We start from the raw sequence: 25,574 nt of genomic DNA on the forward strand, positions 1-25,574 counted from the left end.
TAACAGGGAGGGAGGGCAGTAGGTGCTGCATGGAAGGAGTTTTTTTTTGGAAGTCTCTTGTCGAAGAGGGTGTTTTTAAGGCACTGATTTCTTTAGGGGTAAGGTTTTTGGGGGGAGAGTCCTGGGAGGGGGATTTGAAAGGCCCGGGGGGCCCCTGGGCACTTTAAAGCTGTTTGCTGGGTGCTTAAGAAGAGCGAGAGAGCGGCTCCCCCTCCTCGGCTCTCTGTGGCCCAGAGGAGGGGGAGCCGTGTTTATCTTCGCTCCCGGGTGGTGCCAACAAACCGTCTCCACGTTGGGGTCTGTTCCGTCCAAGTTCCCCGGCTGAAGGGCTGTTTAAAGTCAGCCAAATGCTAATCAGGCGCGGGGGTCCTGCCACGTGCCGGAGACTGGCGGTGCCAGGATTGCCTCCTAATTGCCCGCCTAAGGAGGCCCCAGGGAGAGCAAGCTGGGCGTGCACGGGAGCCGGTCAGCAAGCAGCTGGCTCTGAGCCAGGGGGCTCGACCCGGCCGGAGGGAGGCAGAGCCCGAAATCGTCCGCTGCAAACCATCAGGCCTGGGGGCTACTCGGCCTACCTGTAACCCAGCAGTATTTTTATACTGGCACAATACATAAAATTAGACGCCTCTTCGGGGTCTAACTTGGGCCTCGGGGGGAATAAATCACACCGTGTTTTATAAAAGTCGGTTTAGTGCTTCCCTAAATGGATAGACCGAGCAGAGCCAGTGATGATCCTTAAGTAAATAGATGGCAGATGCAAGTCTGCTAGCCAGGTAACTTTGCGGATGACTTTTATTCGCATAATCGGACGGCGCCTTTGTTTCTGAGCGAGCATCATGTGATAAACATGCAGACTGGGGTCTTAAAAAAAAAAAAAAAAGGGAGTCCGCCTTGTTTAGGGCTTAATCTAACCTCTGCGCCCGCAGGCTCCAGTTTGACGCTGCACTTTTGAGTCCCTCAGTGACCCTCCTGCAGATCTGTCAGAACCCGTCTATGGCTGATCGTGCCACGCCTCGGTGGCTCTGAGTGCAGATCCCACCCCCTCCGATAACCACCCTGCAACAGACAGTGTGACAATTTACTTCGCAGTGTGTTTCAGGCTGCTAATTGATCGTTTCAGTCCGGGGGACTGTATGGAATAAATTATAGCTATCCGCTCCTGTTTGAGGTGGGGGATAATTCTGCCTCGCCTCCGGCTCCTCCGCACTAACTCCCTCCCATGATGGGCGGCTTATTCGTGCCTCGCCGGTTTGTAGGCTCTCTTTCGGTTTTTTTTCTTTTTTTGAGAGATGCAAAGCTTGCACTGGTCGGCAGAGGCCACTGTCTTTGAATGCATCCAGCAGAAAGGGAGCAGAGCTCCGTCATGCCAGCGCCTGCCCTCAAAATGTGCTTTTAATTAAAGCCTCACAATTGTAGAGGGCCAGTTGGGGTTCCCCCGGAGTAAGCACTGAACTGAATATCCTTCATTGCTTTCCGGGATAGCAGGAAGGAAATTCGATTTGTGGTTTACTCGCTGCAGCTTTTGGAAACGATTAATGCAACATTTTTTTTTTTTTTTTTTTTTTTTGCCGTTTAGATTTCGATTTAGGGAGGATTAATATTCTTTCTTTGTTTTTTTTATGTGTCGTTCAAGTTAAGATCAGTGTCAAGATTATCTGAAAAAATGTTTTTTCTTTAGATTGATTTCATCCTTCCTATTCATTTGTTTATGTTCAATAGAAACTAAATACATTTCAGACATAATTCCCAAAGGACATATAGAGTCAAATCACAAATATTATAGTTAATAAATTCTTTGAACACATTACTTACTGTCTCTTTCGAAGTGGTTCTCTTTGTTTAGACGGCATTTGCTGTGGGAAAGTTGTTTGTTTTTTTTTTGTTTTTTTTCTCCCTAGTTTCCTGCGTGCGATTCTTAAACCTTCCAATAAGGTGTGAACCTGAAAACGGAACTATTATTTGAACTGCATTGGTGTTTGTATTTGAATGTGCTGGAGTTTAAAAGTCGCTTTCCATTTCATTCACTGAGTGTGTCACAAAGAAAGAAGAATGAATACAAACATTTCCCTAGAATATGATTGACTTTTTTTTCCCTAGTGACCACCACGCCGTGCAGAAAAGGTAAAAGTCTTATGAAAGGATTTCATAGTTCTGTAACACTGCAGAGAGAGGTGCTGTGTTTTATTTCATTCACCTGAAGCTTACTACTGTTTATAGCATTAGGGCCTTGTTCTCTGTGCTGTCTGTAATTTCAGTGGTTCCACTAAGAAAGAGAATTGAGGGCATCAGATGGCCTCAGTTGATGGTGCAAGTGAAGTAACACCCATGCTGGATGAAGGATTCACGTGGCGACCACGTTAGAAAAATAGGTATATTTTTCTTTACAATTCTCTTATCAGCATCATGATTACATTCGGACTATATTGAAATATATAGATAACGTTTTTGTTTTTTTTACGTGTGCAGACATTTGTTCTATTGTATTTTGAGCGTGTGGAGTGTATGTAAATGTGTTTACAAATTCAGAAAAGGATCTTTGAGACAAACAGGATTGGAAAGCAGAGACTTCAGCTGTTTTTATGCATTGTGCAATGTGGAGGGCTTGGGGGCCTGATTTATTCAGATCAGTGAGCTTCAGTGGAAAGGTTTTAGAATAAGTCTATCATGTTTTATTTAAAATTAATCTAATAAAATTGTTTATGGATTTTGGGGGGGGGGGGGGTGTTGAAAGAAGCATTTGGGCTTTGCCCCATGCTTGAGGGCACTCCTAAGTATCATGTCTATATATCATGTAACCAATCACATTTTGGGTTATTCCTTATGCATAAAGCAAGTTTGCTTACCATAGACAGCAAACACATGGGTGATGCCATCAGATAGTGTTGAATGGACCCATCTCTCTCTGAGCTCATTAAAGCTTTTGCTCTACTGATTATGCATGGGAATTCCCATGCATGTGCTGTCTCATGAGCTCTTCAGTTGAGTATAGAACTTAGCTTTAGCAAGGTAGTTGACTTTCCAGAAAGGCAGGTGCTATAAACATAGCTAATTAATCCTGCTGTCTATGGAGAGTCTCATTTATGGTAAGCAAGCTTGCTTTTTCTATTGACAAGTAGGACTGAATTAGCCATGAGAAGAGGGGAACTCAAACACATCCTATAAACAGACTGCACAAAATTGCTTTCCCAAAGTTACTGTCACTTCTGGAGAGATTGTCTAGGCAATAATGGGACATGAAGAATCAACTTTGCAGATGTTTTTGATTGTCATGGCTCTTAGGTGAGCCACTGAAGTAGCCATGGTTCTTTCTTGATGATCCTTGACAGACTGTGATCTGGAGGTCAGACAGGGCATAGAAATGAGTGATATAGTCTGCCAGCCATTTGAACAATATGTACTTGGTAACAGCTATTTCCAGTCTGTTAGGACTGTAAGAGATGAAGAGAGGACTCATGATATATTTGAGTTCTCTTTAGACAACACCAAGGCTCTTTTGCAGTTCAGTGAATAGAGAGAGCTTTTCCCCTTTATGTGCCTGTGGTCTTGATTCAGATGAAAGGCCCAAACTACTTTTGGCAGAAAGTTGGGGTGAGTGCAGAACACTATTCTGTCATGGAAAAACTACAAGCATGGAGACTAATAAACCAATGTTAGTAGTTCGCTGACTCTTGTAGCTAAAGTGATGGTGACTAGAAACACCACTTTCCAGGTCATAAATTTTAAGGACGCTCTCCCTAACAGTTCATGGGGCAACAGCATCCATTGTGCCAAGAAGACATTGAGATCCCATAGCACTAGTGGCTTGGCAGCTGGAAGTCTTGTATACCTCAAGCCTCTCATGAACTCTGAAACCAGAGGATGTATGAAGATGCAGCAATGGCACTGAGATGCAGCGTGCCCATTGACATACTAAGGCCTGATGAGGAGAGAGAAAATAATTACTGGATTATATCTTTTGGAGTGCAGGCAAAATGTTCAGGGAGCCTGCCTGTCACCAAGATGAAAACCACTTCCATTTAAAACTGTATGCTGTCCTGGTAGATGACTTCCATCCCCAAATCACATTATCCTCCTTGGATGGTGATGAGACTAAGTGCTCAGCATCCATGCTATTAAGCTGAGAAAGAGGAGGTTCAGATAACATAGATAACTCTCCTCTTGAGTCAGTAGAGTTGGATCAAATCCCAGAGGTATCTGTGGATAGACTGACAATCTGATAAGGTAAGAGAACCACACTTGCCTGGGCCATGCTGGAGCAATGAGGATAAAGCATGCCCAGTCTTTGAGTATCTTCTGCACCTTTCTCACTACCAGCAGAAGTAGAGGAAAGGCATACACCATGTCTGATTCCCTCTTGAACAGAAAAGTGACAGAGTGGATCTAAACATGCCTTGAAGAATGGAGCAACATTTTTTTACTTTCCTGTTGACCTCTCTGACACAAGTCAATTATGAGTGATCTCAGAGGTCAAATAACCTGCTGCTACCCTTTGGTCTAGAGACTACATGTGAGGGTGAAAACTTCTGCTGAGGTGATTCGCCAGTGTGTTGTGCGATCTGGTAAGTAGGTTGTTTGTAGAAAGGCTCTGTGGCTGTGAGCCCATTCCCAAATTCTTAGAGAACCTTAGCAGATGGTCCTTGATCCTGTGCCTCCTTGTTGGTTCACATTAAACCATCGCTAGTTGAATGTTGGTTTGAATCAGAATTCTCTTTCCCCGAAGGAGATGCAAAAAAATTCTCAACAAATGTTTGATGGCTCATAGCTCCAGGAGATTGATCTGAAATGAACATTTCATCCCTGACCAGATCCCCTGGATTTGGAAAGAACCCATGCATGCACCCCACTCTCTGGTGGATGTGTCCATTCCTAGCATTGCCTGATGGAGGTAGAAGTCGAAGGAAAGCACCTGTCTCCAGGACTTTTGGATTTAGGGGTAACTATCACAGGAAGCAACAAGTTCTGAAGCAATTTATTCCACTAAGTGTGGAGGGCTCATTGGAGACTTCTCATTTTGAGGTGGGTCCACATATACTGCTGCTGCTATATGTATTTATTTATTTAACTGATTCTTAGTCTGCACAATCCAAAGTACTTCTCAGATTACAATAAGCATACATAATCACAGCAAAATATGCAAGAGCAAAATAGAAGCATATATAATAAAACTAATGAACTAAGATTCATCTGTTTTTAAATTTCTTTAAATTAATAAATTAAAAACAGCAAAAATAAAACCCAAAAAAGAGCATTGCAGTAATCAGTTGTACATCTAAAAGCTGATTATTGTCATGGGCCCTGTTAGCAAATGACTGTTGGGAAACAGGTAAAAGATTTTATTTCAAACAGCAGAATAACATTAAATCATATGAAGTCATTGGACAAACTGTTCCAAAGTGTAGGTCCTGCTACATAAAATGTCCTTTTCCTGATTTCATCTAGGCAAACAAGCTGGAAGGATGGGACATCTAGTAAATTGCATCCTGCTGATCTTAATGCCTGTTGAGGTTTATAAACTTTAAAGGAATGCACTGATGCACAATGGTATATCATTACTAAGGGCTTGATGGACTAATGAGATCTTAAACTGTATATCCATCTCTACTGAATAGGGAGCCAGTGAAGTGAACATAGAATAGGGGTGATATGGTCAGATAGTCTGGCATCTGTAGTGAGTCTGGTGGCTGAATTCTGGACTGTTTGTAAATATTTTAACATATATGTGCTTGCAATCCTTCATATAGTGAGTTGCAGTAATCCTAATCCTAGGACTTCTCAGGCCAGGACCTGATCCTGTTGTGATGAGTTCTGGATCAAGACTCAAAGACAGAATGTCCGATCGGTTGGGAGGAATGTTTTTTTCTACAAAGAATCTATCCATGACCTGATGAACATGATCCTTTGGGTAGGAACAATGTTGAACCTATCAAAGTTGATTATGAATCATAGTCACTGAAGGAGATGGACCATCTTTTGCAGGGATTCCAATACCTCTGCTTGAGAAGGTCCCATCACTAGCCAATCTTCCAGGAAAGAAAATACCCACATTCCCTGGAAATGAAGGTGTACCATTGCTAATGCTAGGTATTGTATGAAGACCCTTTGGGCTGCTGAAAGCTCAAAAGGTAATGAGAGGAATCCCCCACAAATCTTAGGTATTTCCAGTGAGATTGATGGATGAGTATATGAACATATGCATCTTTCAAATCCATGATGCACATCCAGTCTCCTATTTGAATGAAGAGCATGATAGTGTGGAGGGAATTCATTTTGAACTTATCCTGTAGCAGGCTTTTTGTAAAACCAGGATGAGTCTCAATCCCCTTGACTACTTGGGGACAAGAAAATAATGGGAGAATATAACCCTTTGCCAAATTATTTTGGGAAGGACAGGTTCTATCACCTGCTAACTGAGAAGCAACTCTACCTCAAAATGGAGCTGGGTCAAGTGAGATGGATCTAGATTGAAGGTTAAACATTGGTGCAGCACTGGAGGACAGGATAATTGCAAATGTTAACCAGATTCCACAATTTTGAGGATCCAACAGTCCTTGGTGTCCCTCTGTCACTCTTCTAGATATAGCTGAATCCTCCCACCTACCAGAGGGATCATTGCCTGATGGTTGAGTCTCATCAAAACTAGTCCCAGTTTAATGCTGGGTCTGTTGTGGTGTCTTTGGCTGATGTCTGTGTGCAAGAAGCTACTATTTTGGTAGCATGATACTGCTGAAATTGGCAGAAGGAGCATTTAAAAGCAGAGTAAGAATGCCTAGATGATGATGATTGCTTGGCTTCTGTCGATAGGGACTGAATGGCAGCAAGTTGCTCCTCAATCTGGGTGACTATTTCTGTGATCTTGGCCCTAAAGAGATTGATCCCCAACAAGAGAGAGGGCCATCTTCCAACTTGTTGTGAACATCTTCACGCAAATTACTGGCTGTCAACTAGGCCATCCAGTGTGCTCCAATGGCTGCTGCAGAAGATCCTGCTGAGGTATCAAATATTTCATATACTGATCAGAGAAGATGGCGTTTATGCTCTTCTGCATCCAGAAGAGCCTGTTGATAGCTTTCCTGCTCTTTATCAAGTGATTTCTACCAGAGGCTTCAGCTTGTCTATGCAGCTATGCAAGTATTTTAACAATTATAATTAGTGGGCTGCAAATCGAGTGAGCATTGAGCTCTGGAAGACCTTCTTTGCAAAGTTGTCCAACAATCAAGGATTCTTACTGCGAGGAGTCAGAGAAATTCTAGTCTTTTTAGTCTGTTTTATTATTGATTATATCACTACTAACTATACCCCAAGCTCCAGAGCCTATTACACTCTTTTTTTTGGATCCAATTTTCTGGCTGTTGGGGGAGAGAAGGCTGAAATCTCCTACATTCCTGTTTGCAAATCCTACAGAATTGAATTAATTGGGATCAATGCAGGCTTGGAAGGCATTTTCAGGATCCAAAGTAGCCCGAAGACTTTGATTTTGGGAATCTTTGTCTTTTATGGATGTTGACTCCTATCATCTTGCCCAACTTGTCCAGAAATTTCGAGTATGAGAAGTCTTTTGCTGGAGAAGAATGCTCTGGGGGATCAGGTAGAGGTCTGAGAATATGCCCTGTAGACCCTTCCTCAGAAATGAAAGGCAAAGAGGCAGTAACCCATGTCTCCAATAATGTTGAAGGCAAGCAGGCAGAATCCTCAATTGTCTAGGAGGGGAATATTCCCAGGGCATGTGGCAGATGATGGTATCCAATTCTCCCTCCGCAGGGAGACTGGCTAGATTCTACCACAGAGAGGGATGGTTGAGGGCTAATCCCACTACTCAGACCACTATTCCCACTACTCTGATGAGAGTTCTTAAGGCATAGAAGTGAGAGGGACTCCCCCTTGAGAAAAAATGCGATATTCTGGATGGGAGAGGTTGACGAGTGCCCTCCTTGTTACTTGGTGCCAGTGAGACAAAGAATGCCTTCACCAGTTCAGTTATCTTTGGGTTGTTGTCATCTGGCCCAGAGCTGAGGAAGTAACTTATTTATTTATTAAAAAATATTTGTAATTCACCTATTCACAAAACTAGGTGGATAAGACACCCCCCCCATACAACTTAAATAACATAAACCTATTCAAACATATAGACATTACAATTTAATTATTTTTAATTTTCAACATACAATAACAATTAACGTATAAAAGTAATAAAATAAAAGGCAAACAAATGATAAAATCATACAAAACCAATGAACTGCTAAGAAGCATATAAAACCAATGCACAGACATCCTCCTTTGCCAGTATGGGGTCATCCTTCTGCGAAGCTGCTACTGGACTCTAGAAGGGGGCACTCTCCTCAGTTAACTGTACACTGGTGATCATACAGAAACTAAAGGCACAATGGAGCATATTGGATCTGGAGTCTCCAATGAAGTCTGCGATTAAGGAAATGGAACAGAGATAAGGATGAAAATATGGACGAGGGCAAGTGCAGTGATTCATCTCTAGGGCCCGATGGGGCTAGGAACTTGTGTGCCAGATGAGGAGTGTCAACTGTGCCGAGACTGGTTGCGTTGATGAAGCAGATGGCTGAGTCAATGGAATGGAGGCCCAATGCACTGATAGCAACAAAGGAGCTGAGGCTTGATGCATCGATGGCATCAGAGTCTGGCATGTCTACAGTGCTAGGTGCATTGATGGGGCCGAGGCCTAGTGCATCAATGGGGCCAAAGCCCAGAGTGATGCAAGCTTCAGGGCTTAATTTAAGCTTCGACAGTGCTGACTCCACTACTACTTTGATGCATCACACTTCTTATGCGCTGAGCCTCAAAAGACATGACTTGTGGGGCTCACAGACCCTCTGCTCTTGATGCTGTCACATCTTGCTCAGCCTTTGCACTGTAGTGAATCTGAGAACTGGCACCAATAATGAAGAGGCTTTGCTAGAGGAGCACCTGCTTGACTCAGAGTGGAGGGGAAACCCAAAGAGACCCCACTCTGAAAGGAGGAACAACTCTGGCATTTCTGAAAGTTCTTCCAGGTCCTGTTCTTCTGGGGCTATGGTGACATCTGGTCACAGTCATACCAATTGGCTGAATCATGTTCTGGCCCCGGGCATTTGTAATAAGTATTATGGCCATTGGTAATTGACATCTTGAAGCCACTGGAGGTGGCCACCTTGGAGGCAGATGTTGTTTTTTTTTTTTTTTCCAGTAGCACTGGAAAGTGCTGTTAAGGGGCTGCCAAGGCAGCAAAGCAAGTTTGAAAGGAAAGAAGTTGAGAAGAATTTAAAAAAACAAAACAAACAAACAAAAAAAACAACCAACAACAAACTGAGAGTGTACACATCTGTGTGGAAACTCAAACAAAAAAAAGACTGAGGTGCTGACGAGGCAGCATGTAGGAGGGAACTCCAAGGCATGCTCAGTAGAGTAAAATCTCTGATTTCAGGGAGATGGATCCATTTGGTGCCATTGAATGGCATCACCCACCTATCATGGCTAATTCAGCCCCCCTTGTCAATGGAAAATGTATATTTATCCAAACACTTATAAATCGGACCAACTTTTAATGCTTTTATTTCATCTAGAAATAGACTGATAAAGAAGTTGAGTTAGCACAAGTTTGAAACTTGTGAGCAGTAACACCAATTATCAAGGCTTCTCTTATTTACAGCTAAAAACTAGTTCACCTTTGAATACTTCCTCTTACCCCTTCCACTACTCGCTGCCCCCCCCCCAAGCATTTTAAATGAAACTGGGTAAATGATGGTCTTCCCCCACCCACCCCTCCTGAAAATAAAATAAATATCAAAACCTCTGATGGCTAAACAAAATACTTTTATGTGGGAATTGACAAAGCATAACTGATTCTCGCTGCTAACCAATGACCTCATCATACACTCATGTCTTCATTTCCTCTCTCTGATAAGATGATCAGATCATTTAACTTATGATTAAACAATATACTGTCAGTTGCCTCCTGATGACTTGCTCTTTTCTCTCTCTTTGTCTCAGACAGAATTAAAGGGAGACATGAACTGAAGGGGGGAAGGGTGTGTGAGAAATAACATAAAACAGGATTAGCTGCTGTAGAGCCTCTGGTATTGTCATGAAGCTCAAAGCTGAAGGCTGATTTCCTTAGCACCCAATTTTATGACTGCATTCCCTGATGTGTGAAATTAATTGAGACAATGATGATTATAAATGTCTTAAGTTAAACAGTTATTTCTGAACAAAATAGTTTTATTCTCTTCATAGGTTATCCAAAATAAACTGAGTTGAACAAGTCTACTACTAGCAAATGCATTCAGCAAAGTTAAATGCAATTACTTCATGGCATGAACTGATATAAACAAAACATTACAGTGCATGAAAAACTCACTTTAATCCCTTTCCTGTGAAACACGATTTACCAAAGGCTATGTGTAGCCCAATTTTGCAGTAATACATGTATAGTACCAGCAGCATTAACAAACACCCTGCCCAGGATGCAGAAAGGGGAGGCTAGCTCCAAGGGTGGCTCCCTCTTATCTCCCAGCTAATCCTCCCCTCACACCAGAACAGCTAAATAGTTTCCCTTTGCCCAAGATCAGTTGGAAGGTCCTTGAGCAGGTGCAATATCCAATTCCTTCTGCACCAGTGGTGCCAAAATGGTGCTAATTGGCCCAAGATTCTTTGCCCCTTAAGTGAGGGGCAAAGGGAAGACTCAGGCCATTTTGGCATTGGCAGGGGTAGAGTTGATTGGGCTTTGCTTCTACCAGGGAGTTTCTGCAGCTGCCTTCAGGTAAGGAGGGACAGGGGAACATCGGGAGGCTCATGGGAGGGAGTATTTTGGGTGTTCTGGTAGGGGTGGGGTTAAAGATGGAGCTGGGGCTTCATATTGGAGGGAGGGAAATGCTTGTGGAGAGATTGTTGCCAGGGGTGGGTGGGTTTGGATTCTGCTGGTATCACCTGGGCTATCAACCACTGTTAGGTTTCTGCCAGGGATGAGGGGCCTGAAAGCATTCGTGGGAACCTAAGCAATCTGCATTAAACCTTTTTAACATGTATTTATTTATATTAATGAGCTTCTTCGCGTTTGCATATATTTACATAGGACACGGCTCATAATGTTTTGCTGTATGTTCTGCCAGTTTTTCTTTTTTTTTTTTGAGCATTATTGATACTGTTCACTTTAGTAAATAGGCCCCATAGGGAGCTACAGCCCTGCTCGAAGACAAAAAAAAAAAAAAAAGGCACCAAGAAATCTACTTCTTGATGTTTCAGTACCATTGATTTCTGATTCTTTTATTAAGTAGAAATTAATTTCTCTGTTCTTGTTTGCCAAACATATATCACACGTTCTTAGAGTATGACTCTCTTCTTTTTTTTTTCCTGTTGTATAAATAATTTTGAGACAAATAATTCTCAATGAAATTAAAGACAAGGATAGTGCAGTCTAAAAATAACTGAATGGTGAAAATATCTAAAATTAGTGTGAAAAAAAAGATGCAGTAAGAGTTACTGGTTCCCCCTCTCCCACCTCTCAGGCAATTGACTTTTGAAATAGGGATGCCTTGATCTTTGAGCTTGGTGAAGAGAATCACAGGCAGGATCAGGAATAGATTGGAGAGAGTGGCCCTTGGTTGATGCTGAAGTCTAAACACAGTTTAGAAGGAATTTGACACAAGGGGCTCTACAGGACAGGGTTTTGTGAAGTCCACTCATGTGGTCATTCAGATAGATGGAACTGAACATGTTCATAGCGCTTATTATTTTATTCTTTTTTTTTTTTTTTTTCATTTTCTAGCTGACCAGTAACATCTGTCTCTGTAACCCAGTGTCCTAGATCAGACAGTTCTCATCCTTACCTGATTACACATTGTAAAGTAGGGGCCCTCCAAATCCAGTCCTTGAGGGCTGCAACCCAGTCATGTTTTCAGGATTTCCATAGTAAGTTTGCAGGGGGGATATCTGCATACAATGGGGGCAGTGCAGACAAATACATCTCGTGCCTATTCAGTGTGGAAATCTTGAAAAATGCATAAACCAAACCTGTGTTTTTGTGCACGTAAATGGCTTTGAAAACTACTTACTAGACAGAGGGGAGGTAACTTTCAAATGGGCGCACGGGCACACATATGTATGTGGGCGGCGCATACCCAGAGACGTAGCAATTTTATAACAAAACACACGTTATAAAATAGCCTTGGTTCATCTATCTATGGGCCTAATTAAAAGCTTGTGCATGCCCAGCAGCGTAAGTCGGCTTACGGATGCTCAACTGCCTATATTTTATAACAGACATGAGTCCAGCCAAGAACCAGTTCATCAGTTCATCCACCAGTTTGTCCAATGATCTGCTAGGTCCTCCCAACCCCCCTGCTTCTTTAGAATGCACTCCTCCCAGTCAGGGCCGGTGCGTCCATTAGGCGTGTTCTTCAGCGCCACCTACGGCTCGGCATCCTGAGACGCACACAGTCAGCGCCAAAACAGGTAGGGGGGGCGTGACCGGGGGGGGAGGGGGCGGCAGTGCAAGGGTCGCCTAGGGTGCCCAACACCCTTGCACCGGCCCTGCTCCCAGTTACCTCCATGCCCTTCCAACACTTTGCAGGTGCTTATAAATAATTGTCTTTAAACTTACACCTCCTTCATAGCAGAAGTAAAGGTTTGCAGCGCTGGAGCTGGGCAGGCACATGGATACTTGCACACACATCTCTCATGGAACTCCCATGCCCTGGCCACACTACACCCCTTTTTTTTTCTCTGGTGCAAGAGATTCGCTCATCGATACTTGTGTGCACATCTGGTTGCCTTTATAAAATCAGGTAGTCATGCACAGGATCCAGATGCGTGTCCATCTGAATTTGGTGCTCATCCAGCTCACCTTTTTAGGTTTCAGTTTTCTTCCTATGTAGTTGAACAAATAAAGCAAAAAAAAAAGTTTACAAAAAATATTCTTTGTCACCTACCACATAGTTTGACTGAAAAAGAGACCTATTTTCAGTCATAAGTCATAGCTTAACACCACTTGTGACAAAACATCTCATGATCACACAACTGAAAATGGAATGAGCTAATACCCTGTAAGAAGGCATTAATTAATGTAGAAAACAGGCAGCATGATAATATTACCACACTTTGTTTCCCTGTGCTTTGAGGATGAACTTATGATCCCAAGATTGAGTGCTACCTTTTGGTTTATAATGGAAAAAACTCACCCATCTGTAGGAGAGCAAAGTGACCTGCAGAAACAGTTTTTCCCTTTGCTTTCTGTCTGTCATGCTGTCATGCTTGAAGTCCATATTTCTTTCTTTCTTTTTTTATAAACTCTATTAACACTTTCCAAGTATAAACAATTGGGAAATTTCCAAGTACAACAGATTTCTCTTTTTTTTTCCTCACCAAACACCCGTCACTTCCACCCCCATAGTCAATACAAAGCTAAAACGAGGAAGTTCAATATCTATGTTGCCAACTACAGGAAGAAAGAAAGAGAAACCCACTCTCATTAGGTGTTTCAACTAAAAGAATAAACTTCTTCAGCACGTCTTTTGGTAATGACTGGGCACATACCCCCGCCCATTCGTTAGACTTAACAAAGGGATACTGGCAAATTCCGCTAGAAAAGAGATATCTAGGGAATAAAACAGCCTTAATGATGCCTCCTGGATTACATCAATTTAAAGTGCTCCCATTTTGGCCTTCATGGGGCTCCTCCAGTGTTTCAAAGCCTTATGAACATCGTCCTGAAGCCCACCGGGATTTGCACGAGGCGGGAGGAGCACTTGAAACAGTTGACCTCTGTGTTCAACTCCCTAAGGCAAGCCGGGTTAACAACCAATCTAAAGAAATGCACATTAGGCCAGCAAAAAAGTCCCAATGCTTGGGTTATGTGATGGGAAAATAGGGTTGTGAAGCCACTTATCCAAAAGGTAGAAGCTGTCCCAGAATGCCCTATACCAAGAACGAAAAAACAGGTCTGGACTAGCAGGCTTATTACCGCAAGTTCATTCCCCGCTTTGTGGATTTAATTGCTCCCTTAACTGATTTGCAACAGAAGGGATGGCCAAACCAGGTACAGTGGGAACCTCTGTGTGAAACCGCATTTAACCGCCTCCAGGAAACATTGTCAAGCAGCACCTGTATTGTATAGTATAGATGTAAAAAAAAAACCAACAAAAAAAAACCCCATTTCCTACCGCAAACAAATGCCTCAGAAATAGGACTAAGGGCAGTCTTGTCTCAGGTGGTGGAATACCAAGTGCTACATCTGTTGTAAACTTTTTAAAAATGAACGGGCATAGAGAGAGAATGTCTAGTTTATTAAACGGGCCTTTAAATCCTGAGGTATTATCTGCAAGGGAAGTCATTCACACTAGTTACAGACCATGACCCACTGAAGTGGTTAAATAGTATGAAGGATACAAATGCAAGGCAGATCTGATGGTATTTGGTCCTACAAATTTGACTTTAAAATGCAGCATATGGCTGGTAAGGACCATAAAAATGCTGATTACTTACCCAGGTGCTAAATGGGGCAGAAACATTTGAGTCAAAGACTCTTGTAAAAAAAAGAAAAAAAACAGGGGGGGGGGGGGGGAAGTATGTGATGGGCATTATATTCCCCTGGTGAATACAAGAAGGCAGGCTTTAAGGTAAACCTGGGAAGGAGATCCAGTATGTAAAATAAATCAGAATAGGAGGTGGACTCCAACTCCCAGAAGGCACAGGGGTTCTGGAAGGGGAGGAACTTCCCATGCTTTGCCCGAGAGAGCCCGGGTATGGTGGGAGAAGGTTGAGAGCTTGTTTGAAGGTGGGGCAGGAACAGGAAGGAGCTCTAGTAGAACCAGATGAACAGACAGAGGAGATGGAGGTGGACAAGCCAGGGCCAATGGACTTGGGAGGCAAGCGATGGAGACCCCCTGCAGAAGAGGACACATTCATGGAGACTGCAGATCAGTGAACACTGCCATGGGGTAGATGTAGTTGCAGCCATAGTGAAAGGGGAAGCACAAACTCCAACTGCAGACTACGGTGGGAGGTGACAATGGGCCCTAGTTTCCTAAGAACCAGGCCCACAGAGTGCAGCTAAGCTTAGCCTGTGCAGGAAGCAACTGTGAGCAGCATGGAGGAGGATTAAGGCAAGAGTTGCTTTCTTATCATATGAGTTTGAGACTGATGTGGTTTGATAAAGTAAAGCTATAGGGACTTTAAACTACTGGGATAATCTGGGACTATGTGTGCTTAAGCTCAGCTCACCAACTGAGGTGAGAGTATTTGAACCCATAGCCATGCCACTCTGGAAGGAACAGAGTAAAGTAAAGCTATAGAGATTGAAGAACTTGGCTTTGGGAGTCTCTGAGGTTGGAAGAGGGGAAGCTTCAAGGAGGAGTTGAGCAGCAGGACTGTGGAAAAGCACTCCCCAGAGGCTTAACCAGTGGTTCAGTTTATGTAACCAGAGAATTCCAGCTGGATTGTGACTAGGAAAGTGGCCAGTGGCATGAACCCAGGACAGTATGTATGTGTGTGTGATTTTTGTATACACTGCAAGAGTCTGCTGTACTATTGTACTGTAGTGTACTACATCAGCATAGCCAGCCATAAAACAGTGTGTGCCATTGTCAAGCTTTGTAAGCAGTGCACTGCACTCTATTGACCCATGTGTGACTGACGCTCAGTATTACATTGGTACTGGTGAACACACTATAATACATTAATAATTATATTGTGACACTAAAGATTCATTCTTGTTTCTCCCTCAGCCTTCACTCTATAACTTGGGGTCTTGATGCACTTCTCTGCACTTATCATTTGTGACTTTAAACACAAGTACTGCTGCTCTGCTCCAAGCCTCTTTTGGTACCTTTAGGTGGTTCTGCCTCTACTCTGGCTGTCTTCAAGGGTTTTTTTTCAAATTCACTTATGATACTTGCCAACTCATCTTATCTTTTTTATCTTTTATTTAAATGTATTAATTGCCTAAAAAGCTTAGATGATGTACAGCATAAAATATATATAAAATAATAATTATATATTATGGGCTGGATTTTAATAACTACGTGTGGGCGTAGATTTGTGCGCGCAACCCGGTGCGCACAAATCTACGCCCGATTTTATAAAATGCGCTTGCAGCCGCGCGCATGTTATAAAATCTGGGGTCGGCGTGCGGAAGACGGTGCACCTTGCACGCACCGAGCCCTAGAAGAGCCCCGATGGCTTTCCCCGTTCCCTCTGAGGGAACTTTCCTTCGGCCCACCCCCAGCCCTACCTAAATCCCCCTCCTACCTTTATTTTTATAAGTTGCACCTGCCTCCGGGCAGGCATAGGTTGCCTGCCCGGCCCGGCCAGCCCGCGATCCCGGGCACAGCGGCAAATGGCTGCTGTGCCTGGAGGCTCCGATCCCGCCCCTTTTTTTCGAGCCCCAGGGCATACGTGCATCCCGGGGCTTTACTCACGCAGCTGGGACTTTTGAAAATAGGCCCGGCGCGTGTAACCCCCTCCTATGTGCATAGGCTTTGAAAATCTGCCCCTATATGCATGTCTTAGCAAATAAACTTGAACATGGACAGACAATGGCCAGATCAGAAGATGTTTGCAATAAGGCCATAGCTTAATAAAAAGCCTGCTTCAACGGCCATGGTTTTAATAGGGGTTTGAAAGTTTTTAAGCTGCTTGCTAGGTGCAGTTTCTCGGGGAAGGTGTTCCACAAAATAGGTGCTGCAACAGAAAAAGCACTGTCCCTGGTAGTACATAGCCTGGCAGGGCCTTACCATGGCAATCCCAGGCTTTACCCTGACCTTACCCAGTTAACCTTTAACACTTTCATGCCCTCTTGGACTTTTTCTTCAAACTCCTTTCCCTTGTGATTCTTACTGGGTCATTAGTGCTCTCAGCTGGCATTTATCCTTCAATGGGTTCTAACACAGCAAAGGGGAAGAACCAGTCCAAGTCTGAATGCCCAGCACCTTTACCAAATGATGCTATAGGGAAACTACATCAGGCCTCCTCCCTGCTCTAAGTTCCCCATCTTCCAGCCTTTAGATGAGAGAGTACGTTTTCCATCTTCTGGCTTCTAGAATGATTGATTTGGTTTTCTGCCCTATACATATACACGCAGGTCTGAGGTTCCACTTGCATATCAAGACCACTACAGACAAACTCTAGCAATGTCCTCCGGCTCCTCCCTGCTGTAAGTTTCCCATCTTCCAGTTTTTAGACGGTGTGGTATATTCAGGCCTGCTGCAGCCTCTGGGATTGTCCAGGAACACATTGAGACTCGACTAGTTCCAGTTCTGGTGCAAATATTTCTTTACAGTGCTTTCACCCTTGCAGAAACAAAATAATGGCTCACTTTGCATCGGGTACAATTGTCGGGTAAAGATAATCCATGCGAATATACCAGGAGGCCCTACCAGCTCGCTGGGGCCTCCTCAGACTTTCTAGGCCCAGGGTTCTTATGGAACCTCCCTTCACCCAGAATCCCTCGTTGTATTCTGCCTTAAGAAGGACTGGCTTAGAAACCTGAACCAGGCTCCTTAAGGTAGAATGAGGGAGTTGTTAGTGCACTCCATTACAGATGGTTTTATTAATATTTTGCCCTATATAGGTCTGATTTTCAGATCGACTGCTACAGGTCTTGACCAGAGATTTGCCACTCACTTGGAGCTTTGGGGTGTTCTTGCTACTGTGGGTGGCTGCATCGCACCTCTCCTGGTGGTTTTGGGTTTCATGGCATTGTTTTGTTGTTTTTTTTGTTTTGGTTTTTTTTTACCCTCTCTCGCTGCCTTGGGGTTTTTCTGCCACCTTTACTGCTTTGTTCCCCCTTCATGGTGTCTTGCATTATTCATGTCACTCTTGGTGTCACTTTGCCCCTCTCATTGGGGCTCTCTGTCCACTTTTGGGGCTTTGGGGTATTCTTGCCACTCTTGCTGTTGCTGCTGCTTTGCTTCTCTCACACTCCTGCCACTGCGGTTACCGTTTTGCCCTTTTACTGTGCCTTGGTCAGTTACTGCCACGTTTGTTGCCACTTTACACACTTGGTGGCCTGGTGTGCTCTTCCTCCTTCTGATGATGTCTACACCACATGTTTAATTAGAATTGATTAGAAAACCCAATTTTGGAGCCTAAAAGAGGCTACATTATTTCTTCGTTGCCCAAGTTAATGGGGAAAGGAAACAGAATGGAATTTTTTTTTGTTTGAAATGAATCAAATTTTGGTGACTACAAAAAAAAGTGACACTGCAATAAGTTACAAATGGGTTGCCTCAAACGTAAGATCAGGACTCTGTTGACTGAGCATAAAAGTTGTATTACCACAAGCAACATGCAAGCCTCTCTGGTGACACACTGTGTGGAACAAGAACATGTTTTTTGAAGACTTACACTAGGGTATTCTGGAACATATCTACGAGTCACCGAAAGAAGGTGATTGGGAGACATTTTATGTCCGTGAACAATTTTGGATCTATTTTTTAAAAACAGTGACACCAGACAGATTAAACCTAGAAATTGAGTGGTATACAATTATTTAATAAAAAATTGTGTACAGGGATCCGTCCATTCCCTGTATTATTTAAATGCCCCCATATTCAAGGCAATTTCCGGTTTAAAATTTTGGCACCAAAATGTCAGTAGACACTGGTAGAATGGGTGAGCAGCAGCATTACAGTTTGTGCATTTCTGCTAGAGGATCTTGATGTTTCTACTAGTTTCTTATTTTATAGAGCATTAAATCTCTGATGGAAAAATACCTATGCCCTGATGCAGAATAGTCTTCAAAACACAGACCGTGTTGGAGTGACAATTGAAGCTGAATCAGCAGAATGCATATTAAGATAAATTTATTATTTGTACAACAAAATCTCTTAAAAAATGTTAGGACACTGTTTGCCTGATGCCATGTGATTATTGAAAAAGCAATGAAGGTACAAATGCTGGTAGTGCCTAGTATGATGTCATTCAACTGTTTTCTCAATTATGAAGTGATTTTGCTTGATTACCTAAAAAATGGCACCATCTGCCTAAAGAATGGTGCTAAAATGGTGTAACGTTGGTGCCTTTCTCTGGTGCCTTATTTACCTCCCACAGATCTGATCTCCCCCTAATCTCTCCCTACTCCCTAGCATCTCCTCACTCTTAGCCTGCCCCCAACTCTGATTCTCTCACACCCCACAACATCTCTGAACTTATCAATCACTCAATTGCCTCCAACCCCTCACTCATTCTCCTTTCCCCAAACTCTCTGATCCCCTTATTCAGTCTTTTGCCTTCCTATTCTCTCACTATTTCTCCTCCCCCTCCCCCCCATACCCTTTCTGGTCCCCTTATCCATTCTCTTGCTCCCTACCCCCTTGTTTTCAGGTACAGACTGAGAGCATAGGATCTCATGTGACTACTAACTGGGCTTGGTACCTTCCAGTAACACTGACTGGCTTGGAAGTTGGTACTACTTTTCAGGAACTCTTGGAGCTCACTGTAATTCGCACCCACTATAGCAACGGTGACTCTAACACACACTCATACACTATTCGGTTTCAGGTGAATAATAATAATAAGATGATTATGAGTATATACTGATCAGATAAAATACATGGCAAAGAGACAAATAATCATGGATTGGTTGATTGCACATATAAGTAAGAAAAATAACACAATACAATAGGCAAGGTCAGTAACTTTCAAACTGGTACATTTGTGCACATGTTGGCCCGTGCCCAGGGACACAGCCATTTTATAACATATACACGCATATGTGCGCATGTTATACAATAGTCTGGCTGTGCACACTTGTGCCAAATGTTAAGTGGGCATGCAAATCCCGCTTCTTAAAAGTAGTGCATGCTGATGCCAATGCCAGTTTCACCAGTTCATCCCCAGTTTGCCCATTTAAGGGATAGGTCCGCCAACCCCCTCTAGTTTAATAGCCTTCACTCTCCCCAGTTATCCCTGACTCTTAAAACCCCGCAGATCTGCCTATTTTTCTTTATTTTATAACTTGCATCTTCTTCATAGCAGAAGTAAACTTAACCGGCAGGGGATCTGGGTGCGCGCTCAGGCACATAAGTATTTATGTGCCCATCTCTGGTTCACACCCGGAAATGTCCACCCTGCTGACACCCCGGCCCTTTTTGTAAACTTTTAAGATGTGCATGCTGTGGGAGATATGTGTGTATCCGGGCAGCTTTTATTTTATTTTATTTTTTACTCTTTATATCATTTCACAAAAATATTTGCAAGCAATACTGCTTGATAAGAAATAAGTCATTGCAGTACATAAATATTTCCAAGGAAATAAACAATAAAAAGAAAATACTTTAAAACAACAATCATATATTCAAAACCACAAAAGAGGGGTGGAGGACCTACTGGAATAACCTCAAAAAGGAAATACTATTACAAATAACATACTTTTTCAGGACTTAAAATGGACTATTATCAAGCGTATTTACCTTCCAACACGGGGGTGTTTGATATATGGACACATTTAAATAGACGGGAGCAATTTTGGATTTTCTTCTTGGTCTGTATCCCCTTTGGGTTTCAATGAACAATTGGATTTGTATTCTCTGATTTGATTTTTTTTTTTTTTAAAAAAAACCTTCTTTAAATTATTGTTTGTCACTCTCATTTTCCTAGTGATATCTAAAGTGAATTTGGAGGACAGCAACATCTGATTCAGACTGGACTTGGCGTGTGACACTTAGTAATGGCTTTGCAATAAACCCCCTGAGGCAGTCTTCGATGAAACACGGCACCGTGTCAGGGTCATCTGCAGTGTACAGATAAGTGCTCTTTCCATTATATGACCGAGATATATCCAACGTGGAAACCACCAGTTTTGGGTCCATTGTGATTCAAATGTTGTATCTTCATGACTAAGTTTGGACTATGTTTTTATTTTCTATTTAAAGTGCATTGAATTAAAAAAAAAACCATTAAAAAAATATAAAATATAGTAAAAAGGGCTTATTTCATTATAATCGGGCTGCTTTATAAACGAGGTCCTATATATTTATTTAACATTATCTTTTGGAACTTTTCCAGGGTAATTGTTTTTGTTTTGCTGTCTACAGCTGCCAGATTCTCATCGGACAGTTCTCAACGTTTCAGTACATAAGTGTTTACAGTACATCCATTTATCCTCAAAAGCAATATTAGCAATAAATAGTTGGGACAGCTGTACTCAACAGCATTTTCAGCCTACGTAAGAGACATCACCCTTCTCTGCGGCCTTCTTGTCTGTTTACCTATTACGGGGTCAGGTCAATGACCTTTGCATTATTCCAGTAAATAATAGCAGATATCACTGCAGTGTCATGCATCTGTATATTCTGTGGGCTGGATTTTAAAAGGGTTATGCGCATAACGTATGCATAAGGTACGCGCGTAACCCTTTTAAAACCCCCCTGCGCGCCGAGCCTATTTTGCATAGGCTCGGTGGTGCGCGCAAGCCCCGGGACGTCACAAGGGAGGCGTGTTGGGGGCGTGTCGGGTGAGCAGTGCAAATTTTGGGGCATGTTGGGGGTGTGGCGCCAGTCTGGGGGCATGGTTGGGGCCTCCGGACCAGCCCCCGGGTCAGGTGATGGCGCGCCAGCAGCCTGCTGGTGCGCGCAGAGTTACGTCTGCCTCTGGCAGGCGTAACTTTAATAACAAAGGTAGGGGGAAGGTTTAGATAGGGCCAGGGGGGATGGGTTAGGTAGGGGAAGGGAGGGAAAGGTGCGGGGGGGGGGGGGGGGTAGAAGGAAAGTTCCCTCTGAGGCCGCTCCAATTTCGGAGCAGCCTCGGAGGGAACGGGCAGCGCGCACAGGGCTCAGCGCGCGCAAGTTGCACAAATGTGCATCCCCTTGCGTGTGCCGACCCCGGATTTTATAAGATACACGCAGCTACGCGTATCTTATAAAATCTGGCGTACTTTTGTTCGCGTGCGCGTAGATTTATAAAATCTACCCGTGTGTGTGTATCTGAGTTCATTAATAATGAAATCCAGGCTAAATAATCCCATTACACCCCTCAGTCACTCTCTTTTCTTCAATCCCCTCTCACTCACTCTCTCGCCCTCCTGCACCCTCTCTGATCCCCCTTATTTACACGCATGCCTCCCATCTTTTGTAGAATCCCTACAATCTCCTTAATCATTCTCCCCCCAACCCCCATCCTGGTTTGGGGTGAGGAGGAGGACAGCGGAACTGAGGCAACTTCGAGCCTCATCCTCCCTCTCTTCTGCTTGGTGCCTGCTGTGGCATGTTGAACCTCGGAGAAACCCCATAGTGCTTTGCAGTTCAAAGCATGGCCCTCACGGCTGGCAGCAGATGGGGAGGACATAATTTTAAAGAACTGCACTGCTGCTGACCTCTGAATAAGAAGAGATTGTGACAGGGATGGGGGGGCTGCTGCCCTGGCGGTGGTCTCCTGAGGTGATTCCACAAGGAATGAGGCCAGATCTTGTGGCCCTTCCTGCAGCTCTGGGATCATGGAAGACCAGATGCCCTGCCTATTAATAACGGGGCCTTCTCTTGTATTCCTGCAAAGTTATGGAACTCCCTAGTCTGTTCCATTAAAGATGTTCAAGAACTATTGTATTTTCAGAAAGCTGACAAAAAAAAAATGCTCATGTTACCTTAGTTTTTGCTTGGACTTACCACTTTTAAATTGTAGATTAGGTTGTTATCTATGCTGCTTTATAGTGATAGAAGTTGGGTAGAACAACTGGTTTAGATTTAAGTGCTCAAAGTTTTAAGCATGAATATTTTAAATTGCAATTTTACAAACTCTTTTTTTTTTTTTCAGATAGCTGTTTAAATGGACTGTTGATATACTTTGAGCATTTGTATGTGATTTATTATGATGTTATTACTTGTATGTATTGTTGTCATGTGCAGTCTTCTGATAAAATGACTAATTAAATTGACCCAATAAATACAGCATGGTAATAACAAAGCATTTCTCACAAAACACTTGGAATTCCTGTTTATTCTGTAACAGGACTACAATATTTATTTTATTTATTTAGACATTTTATATACCATCATTCCAAATAAAAATCACAATGATTTACAAAAGTAACATTCATACCATAGGTCAGCACAACTGGGATTAATATAAATCTAGTGTGATTTTCTAATACATATTAACTAATGGTCTAGGACAGCAGGTTTGTAGTACAGAACTTCTATTGCAGACTAGCAGCAGGGTCTGTCTGGCATGTTGCAAGTTCTGTAGCTAGAAATCCTAATGGAAATGCAGGAGCTTATAAAAGCTAGGTCTATCTTTTGGGCAACAGCTATGCTGGTATGATGGCCTTTTAAAGGATTACAGAACCTTGTTAAGAATGAGAGAGGTGGGTGCTGGAGGGAACTAAGTTGCGATCTTGTATGCTCTTCTTCCTAAGACGCTAGTAGAAAGAACGATGCCAAAAAAGACTCTCCTGAGTAAGGAGAAATCATGAAGGTGGTCATACTCTGTGGCTGGCAGCTGGGACATATTCTTAGCAGTGTGGACAGGATAAGTGGGCAGACATTGTTTATTATAATACTATGCAAAATGCTTTGAAAATTGTCCTCTATATATTGGGGTAGATTTTAAGACCTGTGCGCATGTTATAAAAGCGGGGGTCAGCGTGCGCAAGGGGGGTGCACAATTGTGCACCTTGTGCGCGCCGAGCCGCGCTGCCTTCCCCCGTTCCCTTCCCCCTTAACTAACCTTCCCACCCCTTCCCCTAACCTTTCCCCCCAGGCCTACTCTAACCCTCCCCAATTTCTTATCTCATCTTTTGCACCTACCTGGAGGCAAGTGCATGTTGCACGTGCGGGCAGCCTGCTGGCACGCGATCCTCCGACACAGCCGCAAATGGATGCTGTGTCAGAGGCCTCTGGCCCCGCCCCTGGACCGCCCCCGGGACTTTATGCGCGTCGCCGAGCCTTTTTAAAATAGGCCTGTTATGCGTAGGGCTGTTAAAATCCGGCTCATTATCTTTAGCACCTCTCTCTCTTAATATTCAGTCTTGCTTACTCCTCAACAGTCAATTCAGGAAAAATAAGATTCCAATAGTGTGAGAGAGCCAACCACTGCTGTCTCCAGAAGAATCTGGCTTTTCATTTTCAGGTATTATTTATGATTTGTTCCTCCAAAGCAGGGAAGTCCCTGCTGTTGCTCTTATTACTGAAGGAGGGTGGGATTCTGAGCCTCCAAGAAACACAGTGATACCAGATTGACTCTTTAAAGGCATTCTGGCAGGGCTAGAAAATTGAAAACTTTGTTGTTCACATCTTATTCGTTGCCAACCATGATTGCTTTTAGCCTTATGATTAATTTTTTTTTTTTTTTGTTTAATCTTAACCATATTTATGATGATGAAAATGTTTTGGAAGCGCACTTCAGTGGTTGCCACTCTCCCACAAATGTGGTTTGGCAGCAAGGGTGTGCAGGCCGAAGCAATGGAGAATCAGCAGAAGTGCAACAGAAACTGACTTGGATCTTTTGCCCAAATTTTGCATATTTTTGCTGCAGCCTCACAATTGCAAACAAATGATGACATTTAAAAATTCTAATTTTATCAGCTCTGACAGCATCGCTCAAGTTGAAAAGAATAATTCAGTTGTATTTATTTATTTATTTGAAACTTTTGTATACCGACATTAGTGTGAAACATCATACCGGTTTACATTAGAACTGACAGTTAGAAAGTACAAAAAACAGGAGCAGGGGGGAATGAGAGTCATTGCAATGAAAAGCCAGATAGAGCAGAAAAATATAACGCAACTAACAGTTCTTATGCTGTAATGTAACAAGACAATTGGTAACAAATTTTATACAAGATAATACACAGGATTAAATACAGAGGCTCATACCAAGTTATAAGTAAGAGTAGATCAGAAGGTTGCCTAAGTGAGCGGAGGGCGGTGTCTAGTCAGGGTAGGCTTGTCTAAAGAGCCATGTCTTTAGTTTCTTTTTAAATTTATTGGTACAGGGTTCAAGTCGGAGAAATGCAGGGAGAGAGTTCCAGTGCTTGGGACCAGCAATGGAAATAGCATGATCTCTTGTGGAGGAGAGAGGAGCCTTTTTAAGAGAGGGTACTTGGAGGGTTGCTTTATTGGTGGCCCTGGTGGGCCGGTTAGAGCGTATGAGGTTACAAGAAACCAGTTCAAGAAACCAGAAATATGTAGGAAATGTTTTAAAAAAATAGATAGGGAAGTCTAAAAAGAAAATATATTTTATGGACCTTTGACAGGCAGCAAAATAGCCTAAAATGCTATGACATGTTCATCTCATATGACAGTGGTTCCAAAACCTGGCCTCATGACTCCACAGTCAGTCCAGCTTTCAGGATCTCTGCAACAAATGTGCATATACTAGGGATGTGAATCGTTTTTCAACGATTAAAATTATCGTCCGATAATGTTTATATCGTCTTAAATCGTTATAGAACACGATACAATAGAAATTCTAACGATTTATCGTTAAAAATCGTTAAATCGTGTTAGTGCGCACTAACTCGAGTTAGTGCGCACTAACTCCCCGTTAGTGCGCACTAACTCGATTTAGTGCGCACTAACTGAAAATGATACAAATAAACACTTTCCAGGTCACTGAAGGTCAGTTAGGAATGAATATGTGTT

At 42.9% G+C, this 25,574-nt stretch overlaps 1 long non-coding RNA gene across 1 annotated transcript; it reads left to right on the top strand.

Moving 5' to 3' along the window:
- Positions 1–283: 283 nt before the first annotated feature.
- LOC115099779 lies at positions 284–20,838 on the top strand. The gene is made up of 3 exons (XR_003858883.1): positions 284–770; positions 2,253–2,366; positions 20,596–20,838. It is a non-coding gene; the product is annotated as an uncharacterized LOC115099779 (long non-coding RNA).
- The last annotated feature ends 4,736 nt before the right edge of the window (positions 20,839–25,574 follow it).

This window comes from Rhinatrema bivittatum, chromosome 10 (assembly GCF_901001135.1).
Source record: "Rhinatrema bivittatum chromosome 10, aRhiBiv1.1, whole genome shotgun sequence".
NCBI lineage: Eukaryota > Metazoa > Chordata > Amphibia > Gymnophiona > Rhinatrematidae > Rhinatrema > Rhinatrema bivittatum.